Here is an 18,371-nt window from a genome sequence, read left to right as displayed (position 1 = left end):
CGAACACCTTCGAGCCTCAACAAAATCAAACATTCTTTTCAAACACCCGCAAATTAGGGGCATTTCGGCCCGAACTACGTCTGACCTGATCCCCAACTCTTCGGGGGTACGTAGGCAACCTGATCAATTCAGGTTCGGTCAACCTTTGGGATAAAAATCAAATTATTCCCTTTCAACCTTTGGGATAAAAGTCAAATTATTCCCTTTCAACCTTTGGGATAAAAGTCAAATTATTCCCTTTCAACCTTTGGGATAAAAGTCAAATTATTCCCTTTCAACCTTTGAGCTTAAAAGCCAAATCATTCTGTTCCAAACCTCAGCGAACCACTCGAACCTGATCCTCCATTGTTGGGGTACTTAGGCAACCTGGCCAATCCAAGTCTAGTCGAAACTTTGAAATCCAAAAGAAATATCCAACCGTTTTGAACCCCGGCCCACTTAGAAAGTCCTTCTGGTGAACAAGCAGAGGTTCAAAGTCAAGAACAAAAAACGATGGAATCTGAAGACCCGCTAGGCTGAAAACCCGGGAGGGCGGTCTAGGCAAAATTTAGGGTCATTCACCCGCTAAGTTGACAACTGAAAAGTCAGCTTAGGCAAAAGTTAGGGTATCGAGCCCGCTGGATTGAAAACCCGAAAGGGCGAACCAGGCAAAAGTTAGGGCAAGCGGTCCGTCAGATTGAAAACCTGAAAAGGCAATCTGGTCAATGGCAATGACTTCCAGCAAAAAGTGAATCATTGAGGTGGAGAAACAGTCTTCAACCAGGGTAAAATCTCGGAGTCCAAGTAGTGCCAGCAAGCTTACTTTAACATTCCTCTAAACTGAGGGCATCGAAACCGAGCAATCCAAAAGGGATAATAACCATGACATAAACACCGAAAAAGGAGAGTTGTGCATCTTGACACGGTCTTCGAAATACTCTAAGAGTGGCTAAGCCATACCCTTAAAAAATGACACATCAGATCCAAGAGTGAGTCAAAAGCGAGTCGAGTCCTTGGAACAATGAGAATCTTCTTTGATTGAGTCCTTGGAAATCTGTTCCTCCTTCATATTTGTGTTCCCTCTCCTTGCGAAGTCCAAACTGTCAGATGCTGGAAGAATGGGAGCGTGTCATCCAAAATGCGAAGAAAATTCAGAGTAAATCCTGGTTTAGGTATCAGAAGGGGCGGGAGACATCTTGTTCAAACCTACCAGAGACCTTAAGCCTCCAAAAGTGAGCAATGCGAAAGAAGGGATTTTCAGACTCAGCCATCATGGTTATTGTCCTATTCTCTCCATACAAAAGAACTTTGCATCCTTGAGCCTTCATGAAATGAAGCATCTTTTCTTCAACCATCATTGTCCTGCCTCCTTAAAACTCCTGTCATGGAAACACAATATACTAGGGGCATCTTTTATGACTTGCGTCATAAAAGATATCAAGCACAAAAAGCAATCAGTGCCAATGTCTTCGGTAAGTTGAGATAAGAGATGTACGAGTATATCTCGAGCCAAACTTCAAACTTCTCAGACGAGTGCACTCTCTGAAAGGTCAACTTCCCCAGAAAATCAGTTTCCCAAGCAGAGTCTAGAATTTGCTCGCGCAGCCTTCAATCCCCGGCAAAATCAGAAAAATGGTCAATACTCAAAACCTCAGCAAGTTACCTGTGTCTGGTTCTCAGCAGAGATCACACACTCCTAACGTTCTCGGCAAGAGACAATCAATCATGTAATGGAATCGATCGAAATCTCGATTTCTTGAATCAAAATTGTTCCTCCTTGAGTTTCGTGTTCTTGATTCTTAGAGTGGTTTGATCATGATAGCTGTCTAATCATTCCGCCATGTTGATCTGTCAAGATGCTATCTTCCCAGATCCCAATTTAGGTTTGATCATGATAGCTGTCTAATCATTCCACCATGTTGATCTGTCAAGATGCTATCTTCCCAGATCTCAATTTAGGCTTGATCATGATAGCTGTCTAATCATTCCGCCATGTTGATCTGTCAAGATGCTATCTTCCCAGATCCCAATTTAGGTTTGATCATGATAGCTGTCTAATCATTCCACCATGTTGATCTGTCAAGATGCTATCTTCCCAGATCTCAATTTAGGCTTGATCATGATAGCTGTCTAATCATTCCACCATGTTGATCTGTCAAGATGCTATCTTCCCAGATCTCAATTTAGACTTGATCATGATAGCTGTCTAATCATTCCACCATGTTGATCTGTCAAGATGCTATCTTCCCAGATCCCAATTTAGGTTTGATCATGATAGCTGTCTAATCATTCCACCATGTTGATCTGTCAAGATGCTATCTTCCCAGATCCCAATTTAGGTTTGATCATGATAGCTGTCTAATTATTCCACCATGTTGATCTGTCAAGATGCTATCTTCCCAGATCTCAATTTAGGCTTGATCATGATAGCTGTCTAATCATTCCACCATGTTGATCTGTCAAGATGCTATCTTCCCAGATCTCAATTTAGACTTGATCATGATAGCTGTCTAATCATTCCACCATGTTGATCTGTCAAGATGCTATCTTCCCAGATCCCAATTTAGGTTTGATCATGATAGCTGTCTAATCATTCCACCGTGTTGATCTGTCAAGATGCTATCTTCCCAGATCCCAATTTAGGTTTGATCATGATAGCTGTCTAATCATTCCGCCATGTTGATCTGTCAAGATGCTATCTTCCTAGATCTCGATTTAGGCTTGATCATGATAGCTGTCTAATCATTCCACCATGTTGATCTGTCAAGATGCTATCTTCCCAGATCCCAATTTAGGTTTGATCATGATAGCTGTCTAATCATTCCGCCATGTTGATCTGTCAAGATGCTATCTTCCCAGATCCCAATTTAGGTTTGATCATGATAGCTGTCTAATCATTCCGCCATGTTGATCTGTCAAGATGCTATCTTCCCAGATCTCAATTTAGGCTTGATCATGATAGCTGTCTAATCATTCCACCATGTTGATCTGTCAAGATGCTATCTTCCCAGATCCCAATTTAGGTTTGATCATGATAGCTGTCTAATCATTCCGCCCTGTTGATCTGTCAAGATGCTATCTTCCCAGATCCCAATTTAGGTTTGATCATGATAACTGTCTAATCATTCCGCCCTGATCATCTGCCAAGATGCTATCTTCTCAGATCCAAATTCAGGTTTGCACATCTTCGACCTTTCGGTTCATTCGCAACCAGGTCAATCCTTTGAGTTTTGACTCATTCGCAGTCTCGCTCATATCCTCGGCCTTTCGGTTCATTCGCAACCAGGTCATAGGTTTGATCATGATAACTGTCTAATCATTCCGCCCTGATCATCTGCCAAGATGCTATCTTCTCAGATCCAAATTCAGGTTTGCATATCTTCGACCTTTCGGTTCATTCGCAACCAGGTCAATCCTTTGAGTTTTGACTCATTCGCAGTCTCGCTCATATCCTCGGCCTTTCGGTTCATTCGCAACCAGGTCATAGGTTTGATCATGATAACTGTCTAATCATTCCGCCCTGATCATCTGCCAAGATGCTATCTTCTCAGATCCAAATTCAGGTTTGCATATCTTCAACCTTTCGGTTCATTCGCAACCAGGTCAATCCTTGAGTTTTGACTCATTCGCAGTCTCGCTCATATCCTCGACCTTTCGGTTCATTCGCAACCAGGTCATAGGTTTGATCATGATAACTGTCTAATCATTCCGCCCTGATCATCTGCCAAGATGCTATCTTCTCAGATCCAAATTCAGGTTTGCATATCTTCGACCTTTCGGTTCATTCGCAACCAGGTCAATCCTTGAGTTTTGACTCATTCGCAGTCTCGCTCATAACCTCCACCTTTCGGTTCATTCGCAACCAGGTTATAGGTTTGATCATGATAACTGTCTAATCATTCCGCCCTGATCATCTGCCAAGATGCTATCTTCTCAGATCCAAATTCAGGTTTGCATATCTTCAACCTTTCGGTTCATTCGCAACCAGGTCAATCCTTTGAGTTTTGACTCATTCGCAGTCTAGCTCGTATTTTCGACCTTTTGGTTCATTCGCAACCAAGTCAAAATCTTAGGCTTCCAACTCATTCGCAGTCAGGTCTATTTTCTAAACTCTTGACTCATTCGCAGTCAAATTAATCTCTTTGACTTCAGTTCGTTCGCAACCAAGTCATCATTCCGGCCTTTTTGGTTCATTCGCAACCGGGTCAAAATCTCGGACTCTTCGGCACATTCGCTGCCAAGTTCTCGCTGATTTCTTGATTCATTCGCAATCAAGATAATCTCCCTGACTTCGACTCCTTCGCAGTCGAGTCAATCTTTCAATTCTTAACTCATTCACAGCTAAAACCAAATTCCAGCCTTTTGGTTCATTCGCAACCAAGCTAAAATCTTAGACTCTTCGGCTCATTCGCTGCCGAGTTTCTTGCTGATTTCTTGATTCATTCGCAATCAAGCTAATCTCCCTGACTCTGACTCATTCGCAGTCGAGTCAATCCCTCACTTTATAGTTCATTCGCAACTAGGCCAGTATCCCTGATTTTGGCTCCTTTGCAGTCAAGTCAACCCTTCGCTTTTCGGTTCGCTCGCAACCAAGCAAATTTTGACCTTCCGACTCATTCGCAGTCAAGTCAATTCTCGGCTTCTGGTTCAATCGCTACCAAACCAATATCTTTCCCGGCTCTCTCGCAGCCAAATCAATCCTTTAAAGTTTTGCAAGAGAGGCTATCTCATCCATATATCCACTATTGAGTTACGAGTTCAAGAGAGGCTATCTCACCAGCGTTTATGGAGTCAGAGTCCGGTGAAAGGCTATTTCACCATGTTATCTTTGTGAGTATCATTTTCAAAAATCCAAAAAAAAAAAAAAAAAAAAAACAAAAAATCCAAAATTAAAAAAAAAAAAAAAAAAAAAAACCCTCTGATTTTGGGCCAGTCAAAATGTGTTGTCTGTTCAGCTTTGACATTCGCGCGACAAGCACGCTCTGCCAAAGAGGGGCATCTGTAGACACCCCATTTTGACCGTGCCCTAAACCCTTCCAATTTTATGCAAAACCCCATCAAACCAATGCTTTAGGACTCCAAATTTCTCCCCAAGGTAAGTTAGGGTCCCAGCTAGGTCCCCGCAAAATTTCGTCAAAATCCGAGTACGTTTGCCTAGCGAACGAGCAGAGAAAGGACCGTAGTGTAAACCAGAAAAGGGGGGTGAATTATCCTGGAACGGTGCAGAGCAGATTTTGAATAAGACACGATTGGATGGTGCGCCCATCAATTTTTCCGCCAATAGTGCGCCCATCAATATTGGTAGTGCCAATATCACCACCCTGTTTTTATAAAATAAAAAAATAATAATAATAAAATAAAAATCGATTTTACAGAGAGAGAGAGGAGAATCGTCGGTTTCTTTTACATATATAAATATATATATATAATATAAAATAAAAACCCATCATGATTGTCCCCCTTTTTTTTCTTTTCTTGAGCCCGCACCTCCCATTTGACGAAAAAAAAAAAAAAAACAAAAAACCATCATCACTGTCCCCCCTCCCTTTCCTTTTTTTCTTCATTTCCCCCTCATTTTCTTCACCTACCACCCCTCTTTCGTCAAACCAGAATAATATAAAAAAAAAAAAAACCATTGGAGGAGTTCTTCTGGTCGCCAACCCTCTGCAGACAAAAAAAAAGAAAAGAAAAGAAGAAACGACAGTAGAAGAAAAACCAGAGGGGAGAGAGAGAGAGAGATCTGCAGAGGGGAGGGGGAGAGAGAGAGAGATCACCAGAGGGGAGAGAGAGAGAGAGAGAGAGGAGAGATCTGTAGAGAGAGAGAGAGGGAGAGAAAGAGAGAGAGAGAGAGTCTTCTCCTCCGGCAACCCAGCCGGAATCCGGCGAGGCCAAACCCATTTCCGACCGACCATCCACCGATCACCACCACCATCATCCGACCCTCCATCCACCACAGACCACCACCTCTTCTCCTCCGGCAACCCAACCGGATTCCGGCCACCTTCTCCGGCATCCTCCCAACCAACCACCGGAGCTCCACCGGCATCCACATCTCCTCCACCCCACCTCCAGCGGGCCCCACCTCCAGCGGGTCCCACATCAGCGGGTCCTACATCAGCGGGTCCCACATCAGCGGGCCCCACACAAGCACGACTCTGTCAATACCTTCCTGGATCTCTTGTTCCTCCTATAGCTGGCGTAAGTTCAATTTTTTTATTTTATAATTATTCATTCTTTGCACTACACGGGTCCCACATCAGCGGGTCCCACAGCGGGTCCCACATCAGTAGGTCCCACAGCGGGTCCCACATCAGCGGGTCCCACATCAGCGGGTCCCACAGCGGGTCCCACATCAGTGGGTCCCACAACGGGTCCCACAGCGGGTCCCACATCAGTAGGTCCCACAGCAGGTCCCACATCCGTGGGTCCCACAGCGGGTCCCACAAGCGGGTCCCACAGCGGGTCCCACATCAGCGGGTCCCACAGCGGGTCCCACAACAGCGGGTCCCACAGCGGGTCCCACATCAGCGGGTCCCACAGCGGGTCCCACATCAATGGGTCCCACATCGGCGGGTCCTACTATGAATAGTAGTTTTGAATAGTACTTATAAATAGTAATTATGAATAGTAGTTTTGAATAGTACTTATAAATAGTAATTATGAATAGTAGTTTTGAATAGTACCTATAAATAGTAATTATGAATAGTATTTTTGAATAGTAATCTTGTATAGTAATTATAAATAGTAATTATAACAGTCTTCAGCACAGGAGTCAGTCCTTCAGTCAGTCCAGGAATTTTTCCTGTCATCATAGGGGTTAGGATTCTGTCCATCCTCCCATCAAGTTGTGATCTTTACCCGCTCCTGCAAGGTATAGGATGCTGTCCAACCCTTGCCGAGTTATTTTCCTGTTCGTTCCCCCGCAAAGTATAGGATGATGTCCAACCTTTGCGGGATTCCAGAAGTCTCCCTACCCTTATGATGATAGGATTTTATTCTCTGGTGTCAAAAAACAATAAAAACATTTCAAAAATACTTGAAAACAACAAAAACATTCCAAAAAACACTTGAAAATTCAAAAACATCTCAAAAACAATTCAAAATCCAAAAACATTTTAAAAATCAAAATTTCAAAAAAAAATCTTGAGTCATGTGCAGAGTAGTTAGGAATTCTGGTCCGAACTACGTTGGCTTGATCCCTTTCAACAGGGTACGTAGTGCAGCTTGGGGTCCACATCCCAGGTCCAGCCAAACCTTTAAAAATAAACATTTCAAATATTCCAAAAAAATACAAAAAAACTTCAAAACCTTTTCAAAAAAGATCTTCCCCTAGAGTTAGGAGTCTGTCCTAGATATTTAGGGTGTTTTAGAGTTAGGAGTCGGTCCTGATTTGTATTGATATGGTGTGTCCTGTCGTGTGAGTGTCCCTAGAGTTAGGAGGCCTCAAGTCGATCGGTTAGACATTTAGTCGAACCGATGGCTAGACTAGGAAGCATATAGTCAACCCATGGTTTTCCTTAGAATGCACAGCCTAGATACACATAGGATATAGGGCCCACCTGCATTAGCTTAAGGCTAATCAACTTGCATTAGTTAGGGCATATAGAGTCCTAAAAATTACAATCCACTTGAATTTAAGCAATCGCACAAAAAACTTTAAACATCAGTCGAGTCTAGTGGATCGAGTCTAGGATAGCGGTCCTAGAGTTTTAGGCATCGTAGTTTAGAATAGGGCACCGAACTACGTTGGCTCTGATTCTTCCCGAGGCCGGGATACGTAGTGCAGCTAGGATGGATGGCCATCCTGGTCCGAGTCAAGTATTGCATTAGAGTCTAGGGTTTGTCGTGTCGGGTCGTGTGTCGAGTCGTGTTGTGTTGTGTGTTTTGCTGTGTTTTCTTATTTTTATGTACAGATCCTATACCTTTAGCTGTAGCATGCATGTGCTTGTCCACCAGAACTTAGACACCAATTAGGCATGGCACTCATAACCTAGCTATTCTTAGGCGACATATCTTTCATTTCTTTTGTGTGTGCTTCTTATTCATCTCCGAGACATGCATGATTAACTAGACGTTATCTCGGAGATATTCGTTCTCATTTCGCATGATTTTCGCCCAAAACTCTTCAAAATTAATAATAAATGGCATAAGAGACCAGGTGCTAGCACTTGGGCGAATTGGGGGCGCCTAATCCCTTCCCCATTCGTCATCAGGCACGAACCCTATTTTATATCTCTGGTTATCCGTTGCAACAGAGCACAGCATGGGATCCAGGGCCCACTTCCTTGGATGGCGACTCTTCTTTGTTTAAGGTACGCCTCGAATCTGGGCTAGTCCCCGAATCGAGAGGTATCTCACTTTACATCGCCGCTCATGCTGTGAGGGGCACTCTTTCGAGAGTTCCTTGGTGGGGCTCTCCTTCACGTGGACGATCTCCTGAGACTCGCGCGGGGGCCATCGCCGCTCATGCTGTGAGGGGCACTCTTTCGAGAGTTCCTTGGTGGGGCTCTCCTTCACGTGGACGATCTCCTGAGACTCGCGCGGGAGCCCGTCCCTCCACGCCCGTCTCGGATCGGGGTCCACAGCTCAATGCCTCAGGATTGAGGAAGAGTCAAGAATCAGAGACAAGAAAGAAAATGAAACTGTATCCTCTAAGATCCATTTGGTGGAAAATGTCAAGAATTCGAACCAACAAAGAAAAGGCAATTGGAAGAGAAACAAACACCCTGAAAAGAATACTAATAAGAATAAGAAAAGAAAGGGTGCTTGTTTCAACTGTGGCAAACCAGGCCATTACAAGAGTGAGTGCCGACTTCTTAAGGATAAGAAGTCGGGTGCACCAACAGACAAAGAAAAGTTTGTCGCCATGATTTCAGAGGCAAATATGCTTGAAGATGGCAATGATTGGTGGATTGACTCTGGTGCGACGATGCATGTCTGTAAAGACAGGAACCTGTTTTCAACTTATGAAACAGTTGAAGATGGAAGCGTGTTATACATGGGAAATTCGTCGACAGCAGAAGTCAAAGGGAAGGGCAAGGTGGAACTTGAGTTCACATCCGGCAAGCGACTCACTCTAACCGGTGTCTACCATGTACCAGAAGTTAGAAAGAACTTAGTGTCTGGAAGCATTCTCAACAAGAATGGCTTCAAACTTGTATTTGAATCTGACAAGTTCATTCTTTCTAAGGGGGGTACTTTTGTTGGGAAGGGATATATGTATGAAGGGATGTTCAAACTTAATATCAATAAAGTGAATGTCTTTGCTTATGTTTTGGATTCTTCTTTATCTTTATGGCATAATCGTTTAGGACATGTAAATACTAGGAAAATGAATGATATGGTTAAGTTAACCTTAATTCCTAAATATGAAAATGACTTAGTAGATAGATGTAAAACATGCATGCAAACCAAGATAATTACTAAGTCATTTCCTAAAGTAGATAGAACTTCTAACTTGTTAGATTTAATTCATAGTGATGTATGTGACATACATAGTGTTCCCACAAAGGGAGGTAAAAAGTACTTTGTTACATTTATTGATGATTATTCTAAGTACTGTTATGTTTATCTACTTAGTCATAAAGATGAGGTTTTAGAAAAATTTAAGATTTATAAAACTGAAGTAGAAAACCAATGTATAACAAGCATTAAATGTCTCAGATCAGATAGAGGTGGTGAATATCACTTTCCTCATTTCTGTGAATCAGTAGGCATAGTCCATGAAACTTCTGCCCCTTATACACCACAACAAAATGGTGTAGCAGAAAGGAAGAATAGGACACTTACTGAAATGATTAATGCTATGCTTGTTAATTCTGGTTTAAATAAAAGTTTTTGGGGTGAAGCCTTACTTACAGCTTGTCACATTTTGAATAGGGTACCAAGTAAGAAATCTGATATAACCCCTTATGAATTGTGGAAGAAAAGGAAACCAAACTTAAGTTACCTTAAAGTTTGGGGTTGTAGATCTATAGTTAAAGTCCCTAAACCTAAGTTAAGAAAATTAGGTGAAAGGGGTATTGAGTGTATCTTTTTGGGATATGCTAGTCACAGTAAGGCCTATAGGTTCTTAGTTATAGAACCTAATGATTTCATAGTTGTCAATACCATAATTGAATCTAGAGATGCATTTTTCTATGAAAATAGGTTCACTTCAATTCCTAAAGAAATTGAACCTACAACTTCTGTAGATCATCCTTTAGAATCACAAACAGAAGTTGGTGAACCTAGTGTACAACCTAGTAAAATAAGAAGAAGCTCAAGAGATAGAAGGGATAGGAGTTTTGGCCCTGACTTTGTAACCTACCTGGTAGAAGGGACAAGGGAAAAACTCCAAGGTTCTGTCTTGTTAAATTTAAGCATAGAAAGTGACCCTCAAACCTATGGAGAAGCCATAAAGTCACAAGATGCTGCTTTTTGGAAAGAAGCAATTAATGACGAAATGGATTCTATCATGGGTAATAAAACTTGGATTTTGGTTGATCTACCACCTGGGTCTAAACCTATAGGATGTAAATGGATCTTCAAGAAGAAGATCAAAGTAGATGGGACCATAGAAAAGTTTAAGGCAAGGTTAGTTGCCAAAGGGTTTACTCAAAAACCCGGTATTGATTTCTTTGACACTTATGCACCTGTTGCTAGGATTTCTACCATTAGAGTGTTGATTGCCCTTGCTTCCATATACAAACTTCACATTCACCAGATGGATGTTAAAACCGCATTCTTAAATGGTGAACTTGATGAAGAAGTGTATATGGAACAACCTGAGGGATTTATTCTGCCAGGCCAAGAGCATAAAGTATGTAAGCTTATCAAATCTTTGTATGGGCTTAAGCAAGCCCCTAAACAATGGCATGAAAGATTTGATAAAGTCTTAGTGTCAAATGGTTATAAGATACATGAGTCAGATAAATGTATATACAGTAAATTTAAGGGCAGCAAAGGTGTTGTTATTTGTTTATATGTTGATGACATGTTAATTTTTGGTACTGATATTGCAAGCATTCTGTAACGACCCGATTTCCAGAACCAAGCCGTTACACCTATTTGACAAATTCACCTGATGTTCTTTATGAGCAGCGGAAGTATTCTCAATAATGAAATCCATTTAAAATTTTAAACTCACTCTGTTCTAAATTAAGGACCTAGCATCCCAAATAAAATTTATTACAGTCCGAAATTAAATACTTAAACTGAGTCTAAATACGACAGGTGACCCATCTGTCACTCCACCCTCTCTATTTATTTCCCATTCCCGCTTTATTTATATGTCTTCGTTTGCGAAGGCTCCCTCTTCTACTAATCCTGTGGAGGGAAATGTAGCAACGTAAGAGCAAGGAAAAAGGCTCACGACATAAAAGAAACAGTACAATAACCATAAAAATTTCAATGATCAACATTAGAATCCATTTTAAACTATACAGTTTTTCAAATAAATCAAATTTGGAAATAAATCAAGTAATATGAACTCTCATCCTTACTGTGATTCCCAATATGTTCTCTCCCCCAATAGTCATACGGTCATTATGGCCATTATGGCAATTCCCCAATTACCCTGACTCTGGCCGTCAACTATTGACCATCAAGGAACCTCCGCCCCCTAATGAGACGTGCTCCTTTCTAGGATTTCCTTTGGGTCACCTTCCACCCGAGGATTTTCTTTGGGTCACCTTCCACCCGAAAATCTCCCCAATAGTCATACGGTCATTATGGTCATTATGGCAATTCTCAATTACCCTGACTCTGGCCGTCAACTATTCTCTCACCCTTCATTTCAACCTAGAATGGCATGCAGAATTTATGCAAATTTTGCTTTCTGAATGAATATGAAACTTTGCTTTCTGAAATGAAATTCTAAAGAAATATGGTATTGAAGATACTTTTACCTTCTAACACAGTCACATATCAAATAATCATAGGAATTACACTGAATTACCGTTATGAAGCGAGTCCATATTCACTTGCCTGAATGTACGTGGAAAGGATCGTGCAGATGAGAATTTCACGAAAGCAACGTGAGAAGTACCCTTTTCACACGAAAGCAACGTGAGAAGTACCCTTTTCAAATTCTGATGTTTCCTGTGTTCAGTGTTCTTTCTATCAAATTCCTTTCTGATAATATTCCCTGTGTTCTTTCTATCAAATTTAAGATCATGTGGGCCCCGCATGCTACTATTCATGTGGGCCCCGCATGTCACTATTCATGTGGGCCCCGCATGTCACTATTCATGTGAGCCCCATCATGTCACTATTTATGTGGGCCCCGCATGTCACTATTCATGTGGGCCTCATCATGTCACTATTTATGTGGGCCCCGTATGTCACTATTCATTTCACCATAAGTTGATAAAGTTTACTTTACGGTTACTATGCTAGCATTTCACCGTTAAGTATATAGGTGGTAGAACCAACCATTACTTTATCCATATAGGTGGTAAAACCAACCATTACTTCAAATAAAATATAGGTAGGTGGTAGAACCAACCATGAAAGAGATCATTAAATAATTTAGGTGGTAGAACCAACCATTGAAAGAGAGACTATTATAAAAACTTACTTGGTAGTGGATTTCCCTTTTCCTTCTTTTCTCTCTCTCTTCCCTCTCTTTCTCTTCCTCTTTCTCTCTCTCTCTCTCTTTTCCTCTTCCTCTCTCTCTCTCTCTTTCCTTTTCTTCTTATTTTCTTCTTCTTCTTCTTCTTCTTCTCTTCCTCTATTTATAGACATTTTTTTGCATAGTACTTTTGCATAGTACTTTTGCATAGTAAAGACTATTTATTATTTTAATATTATTTCTGTCGGTCAATAGTATTTTTGCATAGTACTTTTGCATAGTAAAGACTATTTACTATTTTAAATTATTATTTTCGTCGGTTAACAGTACTTGCATAGTAAATAATATATTTTTTTATTATTAATTTCGTCGGTCAATAGTATTTTTGCTACTATTTACGATTTGTTTATTATTATTTTCGTCGGTGCGATGATATTTCCGTTTTCCACTAGATGTGGGACCCGTTGATGTGGGACCTACTGATGTGGGACCCGCTGTTGGTGGGACCCGTTTGATGTGGGGCCCGCTGGTCGTGGGACCTACTTATGAATAGTACTTGGTGGGTCCTACTGTGAATAGTAATTATGAATAGTCTTATTCTGAATAGTACTTATGAATAGTAATTTGCATAGTATTTTTAATATATATTTTTACCGGTTATTACATTCTACCCCCCTTAATGAAAATTTCGTCCCCGAAATTTACTATTCTAGAAGAACAAGGAAATGGTGCGTCGCATAGGCTATCAATTATCATAGCTCACAAACAGCTGAATATGGGATGTTCTTGGTCTCTGTGGTTTCACTCTCGGAGTCACTATCTTCTATTATGATGACCTAAAGTTCCTGCCTTTTAGTTCCTGCCTTTTTACCCTGAGTGACTCCTGAACAGATGTCCCAAATATTTGCCTCCTATCACTTAACTAGCTTCTTTCCCCCCTTACAAATCCTACCATCTCATATCTAACTTTTCGCAGGCTTACTTTTCGCAGGCTTACTTTCAGTTATACGAATAATAAAATTGTAAGGAGAATAGTAATTAAAATCCTGACCTTCAGTTATCGCAGTAGATGCCTTAGCACTGTCGTTAACGAGTGCAAAGAAACGATTTCCTGACCCTCCTTGCGCTTTCTCATCTTGACTCAGAGGGCGATATTGGTTTCTCTTCTCTTGATTTTGCGGCTGGTTCTGATTACCCCTCCACTGATTCTGCTGAGGGGCAGACTGTCTCAGAGTTTGAGGCTGATGTTGGGATGGGGTCCCATTTTGCTGTCTGCCCAACCTAGGGCAGTTGTACTGTTTGTGGTTAGGGTCCCCACAGTAATAGCATACATCCCTGCCCCTCAAGCATTGACCCGTATGTCTCTTTCCGCAAGTTGGGCATATTGGAACAGTATAACTCACATTCTCATTCTCATTCTCCGACTTCTGCTTCTTTAGAGGTGGTGGTTGATTTCGGTTCGCAGAGGATTGTGCCCTTGCAGCCGAAACAATTCTTTCGCTTCTCTCTGCGACTTCCGCCTTCGCACAGGCCTCTGCTAAGGTCTGAGGATTAAGGATAATAATGCTGGCCATAAGGGTGGGGCGGAGCCCGTCCACAAATTTCCTTACCCTATCCTCCTCAGTGGCGGCATAACCTGGGGCATAGCGGAATAGAGTCCTGAATCTTGCCCCATACTGGGCCACCGACATCCTTTCTTGCTTCAGTGCTGCGAATTCTTCAGCCAGTGAGTCCTTTACATGTGCAGGAAAGAACTGGGCATTAAATCTCGTCTTAAATTGGCTCCAAGTCTCGGTGGTCGCCGTCGGGTAATTCTGTACAGTGGTTCTCCACCAGACTCCTGCCTCGCTAGTGAAAAGAAATGAGGCCAACCTAATTTTCTGTTCATCATCGCACGCCATGACATCAAAGATGCGTTCCACGCTCAAGATCCAGCTGTCGGCTACCATAGGATCTCCCACCCCAGTGAATTCAGGAGGGTGATAATCCCTGAACTGACGATGGAGTTTGGTAGGATCTTCCCTTGGCTGGTGCACGGCCAAATTTGCCGCAATACTTCGGAGGGCCTCTTGACTCGCTGCTTGGGACTGCACTTGACTCCTAAGTATTTCCGTAAGCATGCGCAGAGGGTCTTGCTCCTCTTCCTGGCCATCCCTCCTAGCTCCTTTTCTCTGGTAAGTATTCATCTTCTGTCAAGACAAGCCTACAATTAATTTACATTTTCAGCAGGGTGTGTTGGTCAGCAGGGTGTGTTGGAAGATGCCATAACTTTTAATTACTAGGTCTTCGTATCCCATCTTAAGACGTACCCAAGACTCGTTCACCAGGTTCCTCACAGCTTAAACCTGGTGCAGCTCTGATACCACAACTGTAACGACCCGATTTCCAGAACCAAGCCGTTACACCTATTTGACAAATTCACCTGATGTTCTTTATGAGCAGCGGAAGTATTCTCAATAATGAAATCCATTTAAAATTTTAAACTCACTCTGTTCTAAATTAAGGACCTAGCATCCCAAATAAAATTTATTACAGTCCGAAATTAAATACTTAAACTGAGTCTAAATACGACAGGTGACCCATCTGTCACTCCACCCTCTCTATTTATTTCCCATTCCCGCTTTATTTATATGTCTTCGTTTGCGAAGGCTCCCTCTTCTACTAATCCTGTGGAGGGAAATGTAGCAACGTAAGAGCAAGGAAAAAGGCTCACGACATAAAAGAAACAGTACAATAACCATAAAAATTTCAATGATCAACATTAGAATCCATTTTAAACTATACAGTTTTTCAAATAAATCAAATTTGGAAATAAATCAAGTAATATGAACTCTCATCCTTACTGTGATTCCCAATATGTTCTCTCCCCCAATAGTCATACGGTCATTATGGCCATTATGGCAATTCCCCAATTACCCTGACTCTGGCCGTCAACTATTGACCATCAAGGAACCTCCGCCCCCTAATGAGACGTGCTCCTTTCTAGGATTTCCTTTGGGTCACCTTCCACCCGAGGATTTTCTTTGGGTCACCTTCCACCCGAAAATCTCCCCAATAGTCATACGGTCATTATGGTCATTATGGCAATTCTCAATTACCCTGACTCTGGCCGTCAACTATTCTCTCACCCTTCATTTCAACCTAGAATGGCATGCAGAATTTATGCAAATTTTGCTTTCTGAATGAATATGAAACTTTGCTTTCTGAAATGAAATTCTAAAGAAATATGGTATTGAAGATACTTTTACCTTCTAACACAGTCACATATCAAATAATCATAGGAATTACACTGAATTACCGTTATGAAGCGAGTCCATATTCACTTGCCTGAATGTACGTGGAAAGGATCGTGCAGATGAGAATTTCACGAAAGCAACGTGAGAAGTACCCTTTTCACACGAAAGCAACGTGAGAAGTACCCTTTTCAAATTCTGATGTTTCCTGTGTTCAGTGTTCTTTCTATCAAATTCCTTTCTGATAATATTCCCTGTGTTCTTTCTATCAAATTTAAGATCATGTGGGCCCCGCATGCTACTATTCATGTGGGCCCCGCATGTCACTATTCATGTGGGCCCCGCATGTCACTATTCATGTGAGCCCCATCATGTCACTATTTATGTGGGCCCCGCATGTCACTATTCATGTGGGCCTCATCATGTCACTATTTATGTGGGCCCCGTATGTCACTATTCATTTCACCATAAGTTGATAAAGTTTACTTTACGGTTACTATGCTAGCATTTCACCGTTAAGTATATAGGTGGTAGAACCAACCATTACTTTATCCATATAGGTGGTAAAACCAACCATTACTTCAAATAAAATATAGGTAGGTGGTAGAACCAACCATGAAAGAGATCATTAAATAATTTAGGTGGTAGAACCAACCATTGAAAGAGAGACTATTATAAAAACTTACTTGGTAGTGGATTTCCCTTTTCCTTCTTTTCTCTCTCTCTTCCCTCTCTTTCTCTTCCTCTTTCTCTCTCTCTCTCTCTTTTCCTCTTCCTCTCTCTCTCTCTCTTTCCTTTTCTTCTTATTTTCTTCTTCTTCTTCTTCTTCTTCTCTTCCTCTATTTATAGACATTTTTTTGCATAGTACTTTTGCATAGTACTTTTGCATAGTAAAGACTATTTATTATTTTAATATTATTTCTGTCGGTCAATAGTATTTTTGCATAGTACTTTTGCATAGTAAAGACTATTTACTATTTTAAATTATTATTTTCGTCGGTTAACAGTACTTGCATAGTAAATAATATATTTTTTTATTATTAATTTCGTCGGTCAATAGTATTTTTGCTACTATTTACGATTTGTTTATTATTATTTTCGTCGGTGCGATGATATTTCCGTTTTCCACTAGATGTGGGACCCGTTGATGTGGGACCTACTGATGTGGGACCCGCTGTTGGTGGGACCCGTTTGATGTGGGGCCCGCTGGTCGTGGGACCTACTTATGAATAGTACTTGGTGGGTCCTACTGTGAATAGTAATTATGAATAGTCTTATTCTGAATAGTACTTATGAATAGTAATTTGCATAGTATTTTTAATATATATTTTTACCGGTTATTACACATTCAAAGTACTAAATCGTATCTTTCTCAAAACTTTGATATGAAAGATATGGGTGAAGCTGATGTGATTTTGGGTATTAGAATCATAAGACAGGATAATGGTCTTATTCTAACACAATCACATTATATTGAGAAAGTTCTTAAAAAGTTTAACCATTTTGAATGTTCACCCATTTCAACACCTTTTGACCCAAATATAAAATTGTATCTTAATACTGGTAGGACTATCTCTCAACTAGGGTATGCTAGTGTAATTGGTAGTCTTATGTATGCTATGACTTGTACTAGGCCAGACATAGCATATGCTGTAGGTAAACTTAGTAGGTTTACCAGTAATCCTAGTTTTTCTCATTGGAATGCAGTCTATAGAGTTTTAAAATATTTAAAGAAAACTATAGACTATGGTTTATGTTATAGTGGGTATCCAACTGTAATAGAAGGATACTCTGATGCTAGTTGGATAACTGAGCGTATAGACCATTTATCGACCAGTGGGTGGATTTTCACCCTTGGTGGGGGAGCAGTCTCCTGGGCCTCTAAGAAACAGACATGCATAACAACTTCAACTATGGAAGCAGAGTTTATAGCTCTGGCAGCATGCTGTAAAGAGGCGGAATGGCTTCGGAATTTGTTATTGGAAATTCCGTTATGGTCTAAACCAATGCCATCGATTTATGTCCATTGTGATAGTCAGGCCACACTATCAAGGGCATATAATCATGTTTATAATGGTAAGTCCAGACATATAGGACTTAGACATAGTGCTATAAGAGAGTTACTTACTAATGGAGTAGTAACTATTGATTTTGTGAGATCGAGCCAAAACTTGGCCGATCCATTCACTAAAGCTCTTGCAAGAGATCTGGTGTGTAAAACATCATTAGGGATGGGGTTAAAGCCATTAACCAATAGTCACCAATGATGGAACATCAACTCAACACTTGAATAAACATCAAGTCTTGAGTTCAATGAGTCCAAGTACATCATATGGAGTGATTGCAAGCACTATAATCTGTATTATTTGCCATCCCAAGGTAAAGTGCTTGGTACCTGTAATGTTTAAAAGGAGAAGGCTGAGTATTTAAACTCTTAATAGGCTTATAACATAGTGTTGGAGTGTTTTAGTTACAGGGGCACTCTTGATAAGCCTACCTATGTGAGTGTGGAAGTGGTGCCGCTTCCTATGAGACCTGGCTAGTCTCTAGAGCGCTCATGAAACCAAGATATAGACACAAGGCCAGTACATGTGTCGGTTTTAGAA

At 41.1% G+C, this 18,371-nt stretch overlaps 2 long non-coding RNA genes across 2 annotated transcripts; both read right to left on the bottom strand.

The window, feature by feature from the left end:
• Positions 1–11,067: 11,067 nt before the first annotated feature.
• LOC143856436 (uncharacterized) lies at positions 11,068–12,993 on the bottom strand. The gene is made up of 2 exons (XR_013238199.1): positions 12,539–12,993; positions 11,068–12,060 (listed from the first exon to the last, which is right to left on the bottom strand). It is a non-coding gene; the product is annotated as an uncharacterized LOC143856436 (long non-coding RNA).
• Positions 12,994–14,980: 1,987 nt separating this feature from the next.
• On the bottom strand, positions 14,981–16,906 carry LOC143856399 (uncharacterized). Its single transcript, XR_013238186.1, has 2 exons — positions 16,452–16,906; positions 14,981–15,973 (listed from the first exon to the last, which is right to left on the bottom strand). It is a non-coding gene; the product is annotated as an uncharacterized LOC143856399 (long non-coding RNA).
• Positions 16,907–18,371: the final 1,465 nt, after the last annotated feature.

Source organism: Tasmannia lanceolata, unplaced genomic scaffold (assembly GCF_043159265.1).
Source record: "Tasmannia lanceolata isolate RefF3 unplaced genomic scaffold, GAP_Taslan_0.1 ptg000023l, whole genome shotgun sequence".
In the NCBI taxonomy this organism is placed as follows: domain Eukaryota; kingdom Viridiplantae; phylum Streptophyta; class Magnoliopsida; order Canellales; family Winteraceae; genus Tasmannia; species Tasmannia lanceolata.
This window is presented reverse-complemented; position numbering and strand designations above follow the sequence as displayed.